We start from the raw sequence: 18,691 nt of genomic DNA on the forward strand, positions 1-18,691 counted from the left end.
TGTAAAAATTTACTACAAAGTGTAGCTAAATAGAATAACTTTGGTCATACCCACTCAGCATGTGATGTCCAAGGACATTGAATTATGGGGCAATATCAGGTCTGTCTGTTGTGGCCACTATTTCGCCCCCAAAATAGTCATCCCAAATTTGGCTGTGCATAACTATGTAAATGTCTCTCGGACAAGGTGACTTTTATCAATATACACTCTAAAAAGTAAAGGTTCCTGGAGTATCCTTAAAAGTTATTTGAAGAACCGTTTGTGGGAACCCCTATAAGTTCTTTGAAGAACCTTTTGGGGTTCATTTTTTAAACTCCCTGTCCACCCTCCCTCCATTATAAAAACATATTTTAATAACAATATTGACTTAAATAATTATTTATTTAGTGGCACCACAAATGTGAATTAATATTAACAAAACAATTGACCAAACAAAACACATTACCAAATTGCGACATGTCAGACCATAACGAATAATACCACTACTTTGTTTAGTGCTTTTCATGAATTTTAAAAATACAATAATAAATCAAATAAACAATAAAACAATAAAAAACAACATACATTAAAAATGAATCATAGGTAAACGAACAATATTGTAGACTTGATGCTAAATACAGATTTTTTAAGCTTTAGTGTGTATATCATATTCACTTAGTTATGTTAGGAAGTTTGCAGGGCGTTGATGTTCTCCCCATAAAAGGCCAGCGAGATTTCACTCATGGTGAAATGGATTTCCGCCGATGTGCAGCAAAGGAGTGAAGAGCGGTGAAATCTGTGTCAACAAAAGTAAGAAAAGATTAATACACATACAATTAAAAAAGAAAATAACAAATGTTAAGCTGTAGTTTTATATAAGCATGAACACCTATGTTAATGAAGAAGCAGATGGTTTGTGCATAGGCATACCTTGTCATGGACATAAAGGCCACTCGGGACCTCTTTGAAGCGATAGGGCAAGAGCAGAATCACTGCTGTAGTCTCCAGTCCTAGTAAAGTAAAGCAATGATCTTACTACACTTGTTAAGTTTAGGACAAAATACATTAGAGAAAGGGAAGGAATAAGAGCAAATACCTTTTCTGTATTGTCCTTAAGGGACTGTCAAAATAGCAGGGTGATGTCCTCTCCCCTGCCTCGCCTCTCTACCTCTGATAGTCCTTGAATTATATTTTTGTCTATATCCATTCCATGGACTTGATTCATTTCTGAGAAGATAATTTGCACACATTTCTTTGCTAATAGATTTCAGTTTGTATTGACTGCTATGTAGGTTAAATGTATACTTCAAATGCAGATGTCCTACAACATATCTGTACCTTCTTCTTGATCCCAATTGCATTGTGTCCATGTTCTGTCCTATAAGACTTTCAAAGGAAAAGAAAATGTGTCAAAGAATAGTCTTACAAGCATTAAAACAAATATATATATATATATATTAAATAAATATTGAAAGATAAATGGCATCGACATACAATGTAATGCAAAATAGAAGAACATATTGGAGAAAGCAATAGCCAATACAGTAACAGTACTGACATTTATTTAACCTGGCCAGGATAAAGCAAAGCAGTTCGAGACAAATCAATTTAATTTATATAGCCCTTCGTACATCAGCTGATATCTCAAAGTGCTGTACAGAAACCCAGCCTAAAACCCCAAACAGCAAGCAATGCAGGTGTAGAAGCACAGTGGTTAGAAAAAGCTGCCTAGAAAGGCCAAAACCAAGGAAGAAACCTAGAGAGGAACCAGGTAATGTGGGGTGGCCAGTCCTCTTCTGGCTGTGCCGGGTGGAGATTATAACAGAACATGGCCAAGATGTTCAAATGTTCATAAATTACCAGCATGGTCAAATAATAATAATCACAGGCAGGACAGTTAACTGGAGCAGCAGCACGGCCAGGTGGACTAGGGACAGCAAGGAGTCATCATGTCAGGTAGTCCTGAGGCAAGGTCCTAGGGCTCAGGGCCTCCGAGAGAGAGAAAGAGAGAATTAGGGAGAGCATACTTAAATTCACACAGGACACCGGATAGGACAGGAGAAGTACTCCAGATATAACAAACTGACCCTAGCCCCCCGACACATAAACTACTGCAGCATAAATACTGGAGGCTGAGACAGGAGGGGTCAGGAGACACTGTGGCCCCATCGGCTGATACCCCCGGACAGGGCCAAACAGGAAGGATATAACCCCACCCACTTTGCCAAAGCACAGCCCCCACACCACTAGAGGGATATCTTCAACCACCAACTTACCATCCTGAGACAAGGCCGAGTATAGCCCACAAAGATCTCCACCACGGCACAAACCAGGGGGGCGCCAACCCAGACAGGAAGATCACATCAGTGACTCAACCCACTCAAATGATGCACCCCTCCTAGGGACGGTATGAAAGAGCCCTAGTAAAGCCAGTGACTCAGCCCCTGTAATAGGGTTAGAGGCAGAGAATCCCAGTGGAAAGAGGGGAACTGGCCAGGCAGAGACAGCAAGGGCGGTTCATTGCTCCAGAGCCTTTCCGTTCACCTTCACATGAGTTTGGAGCTCTATAGGAGAAAGCCCTGCTCCAGCTGTTTGCTTAGAAATCTAGGGACAATTAGGAGGCCTGCATCTTGTGACCGTAGCGTATGTGTAGGCATGTACGGCAGGACCAAATCAGAGAGATAGGTAGGAGCAAGCCCATGGAATGCTTTGTAGGTTAGCAGTAAAACCTTGAAATCAGCCCTTGCCTTGACATGAAGCCAGTGTAGAGAGGCTAGCACTGGAGTAATATGATCAAATTGTTTGGTTCCAGTCAGGATTCTAGTAGCCGTATTTAGCACTAACTGAAGTTTATTTAGTGCTTATCCGGGTAGCCAGAAAGTAGTGCATTGCAGTAGTCTATCCTAGAAGTAACAAAAGCATGGATAAATTTTTCTGCATCATTTTTGGACAGAAAGTTTCTGATTTTCGCAATGTTACGTAGATGGATAAAAGCTGTCCTTGAAAAAGTCTTGATATGTTCTTCAAAAGAGAGATCAAGGTCCAGAGTAACACCGAGGTCCTTCACAGTTTTATTTGAGACGACTGTACAACCATTAAGATAATTGTCAGATTCAGCAGAAGATCTCTTTGTTTCTTGGGACCTAGAACAAGCATCTCTGTTTTGTCTGAGTTTAAAAGTAGAACATTTACAGCCATCCACTTCCTTATGTCAAACACATGCTTCTAGCGAGGGCAATTTTGGGGCTTCACCATGTTTCATTGAAATGCATTATGTGTGTCATCCGCATAGCATTGAAAGTTAACATTATGTTTTTGAATGACATCCCCAAGAGGTAAAATATATGGTGAAAACAATAGTGGTCCTAAAACAGAACCTTGAGGAACACCAAACTTTACAGTTGATTTGTCAGAGGACAAACCATTCACAGAGACAAACTGATATCTTTCCGACAGATAAGATCTTAACCAGGCCAGAACTTGTCCGTGTAGACCAATTTGGGTTTCCAATCTCTCCAAAAGAATGTGATGATCGATGGTATCAAAAGCAGCACTAAGGTCTAGGAGCACGAGGACAGATGCAGAGCCTCGGTCTGATGCCATTAAAAGGTATTTTACCACCTTCACAAGTGCAGTCTCAGTGCTATGATGGGGTCTAAAACCAGACTGAAGCATTTCGTATACATTGTTTGTCTTCAGGAAGGCAGTGAGTTGCTGCTCAACAGCCTTCTCGAAAATGTTTGAGCGGAATGGAAGATTTGATATAGGCCGATAGTTTTTTATACTTTCTGGGTCAAGGTTTGGCCTCGAGAGGCTTTACTGCCACTTTTAGTGAGTTTGGTACACATCCGGTGGATAGAGAGCCGTTTATTATGTTCAACATAGGAGGGCCAAGCACAGGAAGCAGCTCTTTCAGTAGTTTAGTTGGAATAGGGTCCAGTATGCAGCTTGAAGGTTTAGAGGCCATGATAATTTTCATCATTTGTCAAGAGATATAGTATTAAAACACTTGAGTGTCTCTCTTGATCCTAGGTCCTGGCAGAGTTGTGCAGGCTCAGGACAACTGAGCATTGAAGGAATCTGCATATTTAAAGAGGAGTCCGTAATTTGCTTTCTAATAATCGTGATCTTTTCCTCAAAGAAGTTCATGAATTTATTACCGCTGAAGTGAAAGCCATCCTCTCTTGGGGAATGCTGCTTTTTAGTTAGCTTTGCGACAGTATCAAAAAGGAATTTCATATTGTTCTTATTTTCCTCAATTAAGTTGGAAAAATAGGATGATCGAGGAGCAGTGGGGGGGCTCTTCGATACTGCATGGTACTGTCTTTCCAAGCTAGTCGGAAGACTTCCAGTTTGGTGTGGCGCCATTTCGGTTCCAATTTTCTGGAAGCTTGCTTCAGAGCTCGGGTTTTTTCTGTGTACCAGGGAGCTAGTTTCTTATGAGAAATGTTTTTAGTTTTTAGGGGTGCAACTGCATCTAGGGTATTGCGCAAGGTTCAATTGAGTTCCTCAGTTAGGTGGTTAACTGATTTTTGTCATCTGGCGTCCTTGGGTAGACAGAGGGAGTCTGGAAGGACATCAAGGAATCTTTGTGTTATCTGTGAATTTATAGCACGACTTTTGATGTTCCTTGGTTGGGGTCTGAGCAGATTATTTGTTGCAATTGCAAACGTAATAAAATGGTGGTCGGATAGTCCAGGATTATGAGGAAAAACAATAAGATCCACAACATTTATTCCATGGGATAAAACTAGGTCCAGGATATGACTGCGACAGTGAGTAGGTCCAGAGACATGTTGGACAAAACCCACTGAGTCGATGATGGCTCCAAAAGCCTTTTGGAGTGGGTCTGTGGACTTTTCGATGTGAATATTAAAGTCACCAAAGATTAGAATATTATCTGCTATGACTACAGGGTCCGATAGGAATTCAGGGAACTCAATGAGGAACGCTGTATATGACCCAGGAGGCCTGTAAACAGTAGCTATAAAAAGTGATTGAGTTGGCTGCATAGATTTCATGACTAGAAGCTCAAAAGACGAAAATGTCTTTTTTTTTGTTGTAAATTGACATTTGCTATTGTAAATGTTAGCGACACATACAACAACACTGAGTTACACATGGAGTAAAACAACCATACAGTCAATAATACAGTAGAAAAATAAGTCTATATACAATGTGAGCAAGTGAGGTGAGATAAGGAAGGCAAAAAAAAGGCCATGGTGGCGAAGTAAATACAATATAGCAAGTAAAACACTGGAATGGTAGGTTTGCAATGAAAGAATGTGCAAAGTAGAAATAGAAATAATGGGGCGCAAAGGAGCAAAATAAATACAGTAGGGGAAGAGGTAGTTGTTTGGGCTAAATTATAGATGGCTATGTACAGGTGCAGTAATCGGTGAGCTGCTCTGACAGCTGGTGCTTAAAGCTAGTGAGGGAGGTAAGTTTTTCCAGTTTCAGAGATTTTTGTAGTTCGTTCCAGTCATTAACAGCAGAGAACTGGAAGGAGAGGCGGCCAAAGGAAGAATTGCTTACATACAGACCTAATATCATATTTCAAGATATCTTGGTACACAAATGGTTCAATATTTTATCAGGCTGACTTGAAAGATTATACGCAACATTTTGCAAATCTGCATAGAAAACTGTCCAAATTATATATATATTAGGTTTGTGTATAGAGGTGACGTTAAATAGAGGCTGTGTTTTAACATATAAAGGACACGATTATGGATGTTGGAAATTCAATGAGAATTTCATACGAATGAATGTGGTGATAGATGAACCGAATCTGCATGTAAAATGTCCTATTGATACGTTGTGTACGATCGAATAGGTCTTTCTTGTGGAGGTGTGGTTATAGTTGAATTATAGATGAACCGAATCTGCATGTAAAATGTCCTATTGATACGTTGTGTACGATCGAATAGGTCTTGTGGAGGTGTGGTTATAGTTGAATTATAGATGAACCGAATCTGCATGTAAAATGTCCTATTGATACGTTGTGTACGATCGAATAGGTCTTGTGGAGGTGTGGTTATAGTTGAATTATAGATGAACCGAATCTGCATGTAAAATGTCCTATTGATACGTTGTGTACGATCGAATAGGTCTTGTGGAGGTGTGGTTATAGTTGAATTATAGATGAACCGAATCTGCAAGTAAAATGTCCTATTGATAACGAATAGGTCTTGTTGAGGTGTGGTTGGATTGAATGAATCTGCATGAAAAATGCCCTATTAAAAAGCTGTCTACTATTTAACAGGTTATGTAAGAGGTGTAGTCGAGTAGATATAGGATATGTAAGTTTGGCGTTCCACTAGACAGAGATCGGGAATGATGTGACCATTGCACATCAAACAATAACATAATATAACCAGAGTTGACGTTCCATGATTTTGAGACCGGGGAAATTAAATTGAGAGAAACATTTGAGATACGTACCTGGGCTATTATGCACACGTGCTGATAGACAAAGCTACTTTAGTAGCCAAATCGCCGTGCAACCTTGATTGACAGCCGCTGGCCTCGAACACTGATTTTCGCTTTTTTCATTGCTGTTGATATTGCCTAAAGTTTAAAATTGTTCTGACAATTGTTATAGAATCGCTTGAATTTACTGATATAGGTTCATAAAGGCAGTTACTGAATTATTTACAGAAAGTATTTAAATAATTCGCAGAACATTTTGTGAGTTCTTCTATATTTCCTACAGGGCTAGAATTACTCTGATGATTGTTATAGAACCGCATATATTCACTGATATATTGTTCCAAAAGGAAATCGCTGAATCATTTCTAGAAAATACTTAACTAAATCACTGAACAAATTCAAATTACTGCCGGAGAGGCACACACGTAACCGCCACATTACTGATCTGTGCAAGGGTGGGGGCGCATGGGAGAACTCTGAGCTAGCACTATAGTACATCCCAGGTCTCGAACAGAGACGGGCTGAGTATACAAAGATAGAAATAAGCCACACAAAGGACTGACTAAAACTTAGATAAACGCATTATACACATTATCAGACGAATTAGATAAAATGTCTGCAGCCACCACGCCCAAACAAATGATAGCAGAAGAAACTCAAGACCAAGGGGAGCAGCCAGATATCACTCAGATCGTAGCACAGACTGTCTCTCAGATGATCCAACAGCAGGCAGCCCCACCACCCCAATATCCTCCCCCACAGCAGTCTATCCTGCAACAGCAATGGCCTCAACGGGGCCCCTACACAGGACCATACAGACGGGGAAACTACCAGTGTTATAACTGCGGAATTCCCGGTCACTATGCCAGATATTGCACGAAACCACTCTCCCCACATCAACAACAATGGAGAGAAAGAGGACGTGGAGGAAGAGGGAGAGGAAGAGGAGGAGCCTCTCCTAATCACATGCAGCAGCAACAGCAAGATTACAACCAACCACAGTTCCAAAGTATGGCAGGGAACACCATGCCCTGGCCATGTAGATGCCCACCACCCACGGCAGGAGAAGGGAGACAACATTTTCAACAGCACACTGAACCAAATATGATGTGTGAAGTTGAGGGTGTCCCCCATCAGTTCCTGGTAGACACAGGATGCACCTATTCTACTATCAAGTTCCCTCAAATACTACTGAAAGTGGAGTGGAAGTATCCACCAACCCTCCCTCTTCAACACCTGATCGCCCAGCAAGAATTATGATGATGCCACTCCAGCCGACGCCCACGCTGTCTGAAACCCAAGAAGTGTACTGGCTAAAATGCCTACCCACAGGGCCTACCACCCTCACATCCAGTTTAAGTTCAACCAACTGAAAACTCAAATCTACACTCTGCACCCATACAAGACTCCCCAAGCTGAGACACTGATGGCTGCCCCTACACTGCAGACTGGGACGAAGACATGATGCACCTGACCCCACCTATCAGGTGTTGTACTATTGTGTGAGGCCCAGAGGGGGTGGCAGCACCGGTCATCCTACGACCAAGGAACCTCCATGCACCCCTGGCCTGGACGGCTGAAGCATCAACAGCCATAGCACTCCTGAAAACAGATCTATCAGCGGCAGCAGCTCTGACTGCACCTGACTACAAGAACAAGTTCCATTTGGATGTTTCTGAAAAGGAAGGATTCACCTCATCCGTCCTATTCCAGAAACAAGAGGGGGAGAGAAGGGTCTTGATGTACTACTCTTCCAAACTTGACCACATTGAGGTAGGACAGACAACATGCTCCAGATACGTTGCTGCAGTAGCAAAAGCTATTGAAAAAACAGCTCACCTCGTGATGTCACCCTTCAATCAGGCATCTTCCCTCAACCAGCACCTGCCCATTTAGCTGAAATCATCGGATAGACGCAGGCCCTCATCAGAGGAAAAGGAAAGACTGTGAATATCTATACAGACTCAGCCTATGCCCATGGAGCAGTCCACACTGATGGACCCAGAACTTTTACGTGAAGCACATAGCCACACACATGAAGGCAAACTAAAGACCCTCCAAAAGACTTCGCACATCTGGTGGCACCCTCACATAAAAAATATGACTGACTTATTTTATGACGATGATTTCTTTTGTAACGAATGCAACATATGTGGCAGCCACAACCTAAAGAAACCATATCAAAACACCAATGGGCTCATACCCATTACCTAATGCATGTTTTCAGGATATTAGTATAGATTACACCGACATGGGCCCCGACAATGTATTCTAAAGATAAACGCTATCTCCTAGTTATGATAGATAGGTTCTCCAAATGGGTAGAAGCAATACCAACAGCGAAGGAGGATGCTAGGTCAGTCGTTAAGTGGCTACAAACCAAACTAATACCCAGGTATGGCATCCAAAGAAAAATCAAATTTGACAAATGGCTCACATTTAACAAACACCTGAGACAGGTGGAAGAAAGATTTGGCATAACACACAGATTTGGTTCTGTGTACCACTCCCGGTCCCAAAATCTGGTGGAACGTTAAACCAAAAGCTGAAAGCTAAGATAGCTAAAGTATGTGCAGGTACGAAGTTGACATGGGTTGAAGTCCTGCCTCTGGTGTTGATGGCCATGAGAGCCTCACCAGGAGCAGGCACCCATCTCTCTCCTCATGAGATAATGACTGGTAGAGTCATGCCTGGTCCACCAAGGGAGGGAGGTCATATGCCCGCCCTTGATGTACAACAAATTGTAATGTCTAATTATGTGAAAAAACTGACGGTTCTCTCTGCAGCACTCTCTACCCAGGTTCACAAGGTCCAGGAGGGGGAGTCTGCCGGGGGACACGCAACCACTGAAGGTAAAGGTTGGTGACTGGGTGAGGGTTAAAAGTCCACAAGAAAAAGTGGCTGGAACCCAGGTGGACTGGACCGTACGAAGTGAAGGAGGTTACTTCACACTCAGTCCAGGTCAAAGGTAAATCAGGCGCACCTTGGCACCACCTTACACATTGCACCCCAGCCCCAACTCCTTCCAGAACACTGACTGAAGTCAGAGCTGATTTGAGCGGCCTAAATTCGATTCCAAATGAAGACACTCCTTCCTCAGGTGTTGCGGCATTAAACTCCGCCTCCTCTGAAAAAGGAACCTCGCCCAGATAGAGGGACATTACTCCCTCCCTGGGTGGGGCTGGGGATATCTGGCCCTTTGTTTGTGATATTCCTACTGATCTTTGGGGTGTCCTTAGGCACTCTCACATGGTTAATAGAACAACAAACACATACTAAAGCATCAACCCCTCTCACCCCAACCCCTATCCCTGATAACATTCCTAGCACCACTCCCTTCAATCTCACACGCACCAAACGTAGGACTACACCTACAGACCCACCATGCACACCAGACAAGGTTAGAAGTACCACCTTTCTGCTATAGTTTTCACGTCTAGTAGATGTGAAGAGGGGGATTTGTCATATATATATATATATATATATATATATATATATATATGTAAACATTCATACACATAGCTCATATATATTATACAGCGCCAAGCCAAACTGCCTGACTCAAGTCATCTTACCTACCCCTGTTAAAACAGGAACTAGCTCACACAGCCAGCAATAAAACTAACCCCCTAACATTATCCCCTCAGCTTTGTTGTCTCCCGACCCCAGGAAACAAAGACATTCCATCGCAAGAACACATACACCCAGCCATAAAACTGACCCCCTCTACTGGTCAGGGAGCTCAGAGAACAAGACTCTGCTATGCACCAATGGGGCCCGCTCTGGCTAGAGCAAGGCCCGCCTCCAACTCTTTGTGACCAGTCAGAAGACCAAAACGACAAGACTCCACCTACTTTATTCTATGTATAAAAATGAATGTAACCTTTGTATAAGGCCTCTTTTTCACCTGACTCCTTGCCGAGTTATATGAATTAGATCCGTGCACGTAAAACTGCGGGACAAGATATCTTTGACTCATTAAAACTGTCTTTTGTTACAACTGAAATCCACTCTGTCCAGCGTCTGTGATTTGGTCTCAACTCTCCAATATATAAACACCAATCATAACATGAGTTAATAGTATTGCATGCTGTAGCAGGCTATATAAAGAGGAAGACCTCCATTGACGATTCAGTTCGTTGTAACATCTCGTCTGGACAGGTCACCGTCCTTAGTTAGTTAGTTAACGTTAGCTAGTTCATTCTCAGAAAAGTGAGAACTGCTCTAGATTGGAAACTTACATTAATGAGCATAAAGCCATGTTGGCTTTATGGAAACTATTTAAAATATATGGGAAATAATATATTTGAGGGAAATAATCCAAACCTAGTTGTGCATTACTGCTTAGTAAGAGCACAGTAACTAATATAAACAGATGTAGATCCCAGATGTTATATTATTATAATAAATTATTTTGAGACATATTCCGAGCCAAACATCAACCCAACTTAACCTTTTTAACTGTTGCCGCATCCAAACTTGTCACCATCGTTTTCAGTTGTAATTGCGAAGTTCCCGGAAGAAGTCCAGCAGCAACGGAGGTTCCTCGATGAACCCACCTTCTAACAAGTTCTTTGAAGAACCTTTTGGGGCTGTTTTTCATTGACCAAGAATCCTACGGTTCTGAGGGGATCTGAGAACAACTCCAGTTGAACCCTTCATTTTTAGAGTGTAGTCGGCTCTATTTACTCTCAGATTCAAAACATGCTGATTAGCATCAACGATCAAGTCAGTTGCTGCTGCTCCAATACAGTATGAGGTGAGATGGTGGACTGACGTTGAATCAGAATGATTAAGTTAATTAGTGAAACTGTTAAAAGTGTATGGCATATTAAATATATTACGCTATTGTTATCATATAGGAACATCATGGAATATTTTACATTATATTAGCATCAACATACATTATTGTTTCATTCAATTTCACATAAGGATATTTTGTATTTAAAAGTACAGAAGTCAGAACCCATCACCTGCTATGTAAAAGAGACAGAAGAATGCACAATGGTCAATACTATCTGGGATCCTTGGAACATCCCTACCCTAAACCCTAACCATTTTAAACGTCAACTTCAATGGGCTAGGGAAGTCCCAAAGATGTATCTCTACCTGAAAATACAAGTGATAGATAGTTGGTATTCAGCAGTCATATAGCCTAATTTACTTTAATGAACTACTAAAATTGTGATTTTGTCAGACAGCAGCTCTCCACTTTATTGACTGACTGATCCTGCCATCCCTCCTCGGTCTTCCTCTCCTCTGAAGACCCAGTGAGGTTGGAGCTCAGTTAGGGAGCTGTTGAAGGACTGGTTAGGAAGAACACTTCTACAGCCAGAGAGGTGAGAGGTCGCACATGGTTAATATTTATGTTCCATCTATGTTTATTTACATTTGTGCAAATTGTCCACTGATATTGGTGTAATTTATCATCCCTTTTGGCTGTATGAAAGTTAATTTCCCCTCAGACTCACACATTTGTTCTTTGATATTATGAAGGTCATTTGTGTCAAATGTACTTTTCCCCACATCTTTACATTGCTTATGCATATTCGGTGGTCTGACTGCGTCCAGAATATGTCAAAGGCCCACCCTGGTAGATCTGAACCTAATGCAGCTTGGAGTGATCGGATGACAGAAGTAACATTTAGGGACCAGGTGTAACTGAGGCCGTATATGCTCCATATCCATTACTTTGAATGTTTTATATAATATGACTAAATGTGTTTCTGTGTTACAGGGGCAGTCAAGAAATGGAACAGCAAGGCCACAGAACATGACATAAGCAGAGCTGTGGGAGACCACCTCAAGCCCCTGGTAGAGCCGGGGGTGGTGTTTACCATTCCACCAAGCCTTCAGCAGGCTTGAAAACCGGGATTGATACTGCTTTTCATACTAAGATGGTCCAAGAGTCTGTTGATTGGTCAGTCATTGGGTTAATTTGTTGAAATCAAATCAAGCTTCATTTATACAGCACATTTCAGACATGGATGCAACACAATGGCTTCAAAGGAAAAAACTAATGACAAAAATTAAATATTAAAAATATTTATTACACAACAAACAGAAGACTAACAACTGAAAGACTAATGGGCAACCGGCACAGCCAGAAGAGGACTGGCCACCCCTCATAGCCTGGTTCCTCTCTAGGTTTCTTCCTAGGTTTTGGCCTTTCTAGGGAGTTTTTCCTAGCCACCATGCTTCTACGCCTGCATTGCTTGCTGTTTGGGGTTTTGGGCTGGGTTTCTGTACAGCACTTTGAGATATCAGCCTCCCGGGTGGCGCAGTGGTTAAGGGTGCTGTACTGCAGCGCCAGCTGTGCCATCAGAGACTCTGGGTTCGCGCCCAGGCTCTGTCGGGAGGTCTGTGGGGCGACGCACAATTGGCATAGCGTCGCCCGGGTTAGGGAGGGCTTGACAGGTAGGGATGTCCTTGTCTCATCGCGCACCAGCGACTCCTGTGGCGGGCCAGGCGCAGTGGGCGCTAACCAAGGTTGGCGCAGTGGGCGCTAACCAAGGTTGCACGGTGTTTCCTCCGACACATTGGTGCGGCTGGCTTCCGGGTTGGATGAGCGCTGTGCGGCTTGGTTGGGTTGTGTATCGGAGGACGCATGACTTTCAACCTTCGTCTCTCCCTAGCCCGTACGGGAGTTGTAGCGTTGAGACAAGATAGTAGCTACTAAAACAATTGATTGGTCATTTGGGTTCATTTGTTGAAATCAAATCAAGCTTTATTTATACAGCACATTTCAGACAATGGCTTCACAGGAAAAAAACAGAAATAAAAAACAATAACTGAAAGACTAAGGAAATGCCATTGATTAAAATATTAATTGGATGCAATATCCAACCCAAAATACAAGCTTGTTTTTTAGGAGGGGCTCTGAAAGACACTTATGGGTGTGTCCACTAAATGTTGACTAGTAACAACAACCGGGACCTAAAAGACACCCACCATGAGACCCACTAAATCTCCCCAAGAAGAGACAAGAAAAACCCACACCAAACTCAAAGATACAAAGATACAACGTCCCATCCCCGCTAACCCCCCCACCAATTCCCTTGTCTCGTCCTCGAGGAAGCTTGGCAGGCTGTCCCCCACTCCTTCCCCCATCTCCCCCTCCCACCCCTCCCCTCCCACCTCCACACCTCCCTCCGTCCCCGTTCCCTCTTCCACTCCTTCTCGCACCACTGTCCCCTTCTCCCTCTTCTCTGCTCCTTCCCGTTCTTCCGCCTTCTTTTTCTTCTCTCCTTCTTTTTCCTTTGGTCCATCTTCTCTCCTCTTTCTTTTCGCCTCTTCGTTCTTCCCTTCTTCGTCCTTCTCCGTCCTTTCCCCTGTGCCATCCGTACAATCCTCATGCGTCCTCTCTTTCCTCCCCCCCATCCCCCCGCTCCCCCAGCTGCAGACGCGTATGACCTGTGACGAGCCGGGCAATCACGCCACAGGTGTGCTCTTGAGCCACACCCGTGGCAAGCCATGGGCTCGTCACATTCCTTGGCCTCGTGCTCTTCCGACCCACAAAACCGACACCTCTTGGCGCTGCACGAGGCCAGGATATGGCCGTAGGCCATACAACGCCTGCAAAATGGAGGCTGACGGGCATAGTATAGGGTTCCCCTGTCAGCCCCCAGGGAGAACATCGCCGGAGGATGGAGGTAGCCATCCTCACTCTTCGGGGACTCCCTGAGTAACGTCTGGAAACCTCTTCTCCCGTCCCAGAAACCAAGGGAGTCCCTGAGGTACCTCGCTGAGGAGACATTGTCCATGTATCTCCCCAGAAAGGCCCTCACTTCTTCATCCTTCACATGCGGATTGTACATGTTTACGGTGACCACCCTGAAGTTGTTCTTTGCCAGGCTGGTCACCGCATAATGGCACAAGGGTCCTTTTTTTCCCGCTTCCTTTGCCATCTTCAATACGTCATCATGTTTCTCTTCCTTGTAAAATGTCACATCAAAACCTTTTTCATTTGGGTTGCCTTGGAGGCAGAGCACTTCCTTCACCTCTATCTTGAGGCATCCCATTAATATGGTCCTTCCAAAAGTTTCCCTGCCCCAAGGCACCATCTCCTTTTCAGTCCATGAAAATCTTATGGTATTTGCTATACCAGTCCCCGGAACCGACCTGGTTTGCTTGTTTGGATTCATTTTTTTTCTTCTTCAAAATGAGGCTCTCTTCAGTACGAAAACTTCAACCCAAAAAGGTGGAGCAACTAAAAGGTGTTGACACTCCACATCTATCAGACAACTGGAGCACTGGGCCAGACACTCTTAAATAGAACCTGGATCAGCTCAGGTGAAACACCTTCCCACTAACAAGATGGACAAGCCAGCACAGGTGTAACACATACTGACTAACGAGGTGACACCAATCAGTGCACCGAAGACACATTTCAGTTGAATGCATTCAGTTGTACAACTGACTAGGTATCCCCTTTCCTACATGCTAAACAAAAAAGAGCCAGAACTCTAGAACTCAAACAAAACTCATCTCCAACACGGAAAAACTTGCATTCAAAATAAATTGTGATCCATGGTAACGCACTGGCAAACAAAACTTTTTGACTGCCCACCCTTGAGACAATCAGCAACCAAGTTGTCCTTACCACAGACATGTCTGATTTCAAGAGGAAGCTCCTGCAATATCCTAAGTAACTTTCCACCTCACTGCGGAGCTTCTCTCTCTTTTCAGGGTTCACTCGATAGGCATGTTGTTGGATCGGGGCCCAGTCCCCAATGTCATGCTCTAGTACATTTGGGTTGGCACATCTGAGAATGAAAGCAGGGCAACAATGTCAATATAATTGCAACCAAATATTGTCAGTTGGTTGCATAAATAATCATGATTACTAAATATTACATGAATTGTAAATATAAAATATCAACACCAAATGTACACCCCTTTGTTCATTAAAACTAACATCTCAAAAACCACACGGAATCTGGGAATAATGTAAACATCACTGGTTAGAAGACAACTTGTAGAAAATAGCTAGCTACATATTGATTCAAGTGGGTCGCCAACACTAAGTGCAACACAACTCTTTTTTGTTATTTCTGTGTGTTATGTTATATGTTATAATTAAGTCTATGATTTGAAGAGGAGTCTGACTGAGCGATGGTAGGCAACAGCAGGCTCGTAAGCATTCATTCAAACAGCACTTTTGTGCGTTTTGCCAGCAGCTCTTCGCAAGAACAGCGCTGTTTATGACTTCAAGCCTGTCAGCCCAATGTCTGGTGTAACCAATGTGATGTGAAATGGCTAGCTAGTTAGAGGAGTGTGCGCTAATAGCGTTTCAAACGTCACTCGCTCGGAGATTGGAGTAGTTATTCCCCTTGCTCTGCAAGGGCTGCGGCTTTTGTGGAGCGATGGGTAACGCTGCTTCGAGTGTGGCTGTTGTCGATGTGTTCCTGGTTCGAGCCCAGGTAGGGGCGAGGAGAGGGACGGAAGCTATACTGTTACACTGGCAATACTATAGTGCCTATAAGAACATCCCATAGTAAAAGGTATAACTACAACCAAAAACCTCTTACCTTGGAATATTGAAGTCTCATGTTAAAAGGAACCACCAACTTTCAAATGTTCTCATGGCACATGGCACATATTGCACTTTTACTTCTTTAACACTTTGTTTTTGCATTATTTAAACCAACATGTTTCATTATTTATTTGAGGCTAAATGGATTTTTATTGATGTATTATATTAGGTTAAAATAAGTGTTAATTCAGTATTGTTGTAATTGTCATTATTACAAATACAAATTATTATTATTATTATTTTTTTAATTGGACGATTAATCGGTATCGGCTTTTTTGGTCCTCCAATAATCGGTATCGGCGTTGAAAAATCATAATTGTCGACCTCTAGTCTGGTTAGACTGTAAACTCTCCTTCCAGACTCACATCAAACATCTCCAATCCAAAGTTAAATCTAGAATTGGCTTCCTATTTCGCAACAAACCATCCTTCACTCATGCTGCCAAACATACCCTAAAACTGACCATCCTACCGATCCTCGACTTCGGCGATGTCATTTACAAAATAGCCTCCAGCACCCTACTCAACAAATTGGATGCAGTCTATCACAGTGCCATCCGTTTTGTCACCAAAGCCCCATATACTACCCACCACTGCTACCTGTATGCCCTCGTTGGCTGGCCCTCGCTTCATACTCGTCGCCAAATCCACTGGCTCCAGGTCATCTACAAGACCCTGCTAGGTAAAGTCCCGCCTTACCTCAGCTCGCTGGTCACCATTGCAGCACCCACCCGTAGCACTCGCTCCAGCAGGTATATCTCACTGGTCACCCCCAAAGCCAAATCCTCCTTTGGCCACCTCTCCTTCCAGTTCTTTGCTGCCAATGCTTGGAACGAACTACAAAAATCTCTGAAACTGGAGATACTTATCTCCCTCACTAGCTTTATGCACCAGCTGTCAGAGCAGCTCACAGATCACTACACCTGTACATAGCCCATATATAAATAGCCAAAACAACTACCTCATCCCCTACTGTATTTATTTATCTTGCTCCTTTGCACCCCAGTATTTCTACTTTGCTCACTCATCTACTGCAAATCTACCATTCCGGTGTTTTAATTGCTTGCTATATTGTATTTTCTTCGCCACAATGGCCTATTTATTGCCTTACCTCCCTTATCTCACCTCATTTGCTCACATTGTATATAGACTTTTCTACTGTATTATTGACTGTATGTTTGTTTACTCCACGTGTAACTCTGTGTTGTTGTATGTGTTGAACTGCTTTGCTTTATCTTGGCCAGGTCGCGGTTATGAGAACTGAGAACTTGTTCTCAACTTGCCTACCTGGTTAAATAAAGGTGGGGGAAAAAAATCATACTATGGCCAATAAGCATACTGTATACTCAATGTACTTCACAAATAGTACAGTTAGTATGAGTATTCTAACACAGCTAATGACTTAACACCTTTACAGTTTTAACAATTTGACCCCCACAGGAAATCTACACTGGCAGTTTTAGAAAGACCCATTTACTATATAACCATTGATTCTTGAAGAATATAACTTCAAATCAAATGTATTTGTCAAATACACATGGTTAGCATATGTTAATGCTAGTGTAGCGAAATGCTTGTGCTTCTAGTTCCGACAATGCAGTAATAATCAACGAGTAATCTAACCTAACAATTCCAAAACTACTACCTTATACACACACAAGTGTAAAGGGATAAATAATATGTACATAAAGATATATGAATGAGGGATGGTACAGAACGGCATAGGCAAGTTGGAGTAGATGGTTTAGAGTACAGTATGAGATGAGTAATGTAGGGTATGTAAACAAAGTGGCATAGTTTAAATGCCTCAAATGTTTCAACTGTATTACCCCACCAGAAACCAAAACATAAGCTCTTATAACGCCACTGTTTGTAAACAAGCACTGCATAACCTCAGAATCTGGTTAAAACTATCATGTTGACCTCATGGACAGCCAGTCCTTGTATTTATACTGTAGTCAATTCAGGGGGTAGCCCAGAGCTGGACTCAAACCTGGGTCCAGGAACTGTCAAGTCAACACCTTATAACTGTTATGCCAAGAAGTCTGAACTTCTTGATGGGGTACCTAGGTGTAGGGTTATGGTGGCTACAATAGCTTTCTCTATGAATTTGAGAGTGGTTACATTTCTCCAGCCCCCATCCCTCAGCTGTTTACAAAACAAAGTCTCAGGGCTGACATTTAGTTGCTGTTTAAATCCTAAGTGGCCCCTTTAAAAAAGCCACACAATCAACCAACCAATCTGCAATAGAAACCATAACAAAGCTGTCATTCCACCTGTGTTTTGGTAATAAGATGATGATGGGGCTGGAGAAATGTAACTACTTTCAAAATCATTGACAGACCTATGGATGGAAGGACTGACCATCCATGATATCAGCATTATAGTTTTAACCATTTTGAGGCTATACAATGTTGGTTTACATTGTTTCTAAATATTGGAGTAAAAAACCAAGCTTTTTTGGGGTTCTGATGGGGTACAACAGTTGAACTAAGCTCATGAGGCATGTGTTATATTCTTCAAGAATCAATGGCTATAAATAAACACATTTAAAAGGTCAAAATATGGATGTAGCTATTGCATATTTCCCCTTTAACACCACACATCAGTTCAACAACTGCAGAGTTCATGCCTCTGTTTTTAAGACAGTACTTACTAGTGTTAATCAGGGCCCAGTCACAGTTAGAACCATTGGATGTCTTAAGATGCGTTTGGGAAACCGAGCCCAGATATCCAGTCATCTCCT

At 42.6% G+C, this 18,691-nt stretch overlaps 1 long non-coding RNA gene across 2 annotated transcripts; it reads right to left on the bottom strand.

The window, feature by feature from the left end:
- Positions 1–362: 362 nt before the first annotated feature.
- On the bottom strand, positions 363–6,655 carry LOC115122202 (uncharacterized). Of its 2 annotated transcripts, XR_003862430.2 has the most exons (5): positions 1,840–6,652; positions 1,318–1,365; positions 1,076–1,206; positions 910–989; positions 363–775 (listed from the first exon to the last, which is right to left on the bottom strand). It is a non-coding gene; the product is annotated as an uncharacterized LOC115122202 (long non-coding RNA). The 2 variants fall into 2 exon arrangements; XR_003862429.2 differs by having other exon boundaries at positions 910–1,206; positions 1,840–6,655.
- Between the last annotated feature and the right edge of the window lie 12,036 nt (positions 6,656–18,691).

Source organism: Oncorhynchus nerka, linkage group LG21 (assembly GCF_034236695.1).
Source record: "Oncorhynchus nerka isolate Pitt River linkage group LG21, Oner_Uvic_2.0, whole genome shotgun sequence".
NCBI lineage: Eukaryota > Metazoa > Chordata > Actinopteri > Salmoniformes > Salmonidae > Oncorhynchus > Oncorhynchus nerka.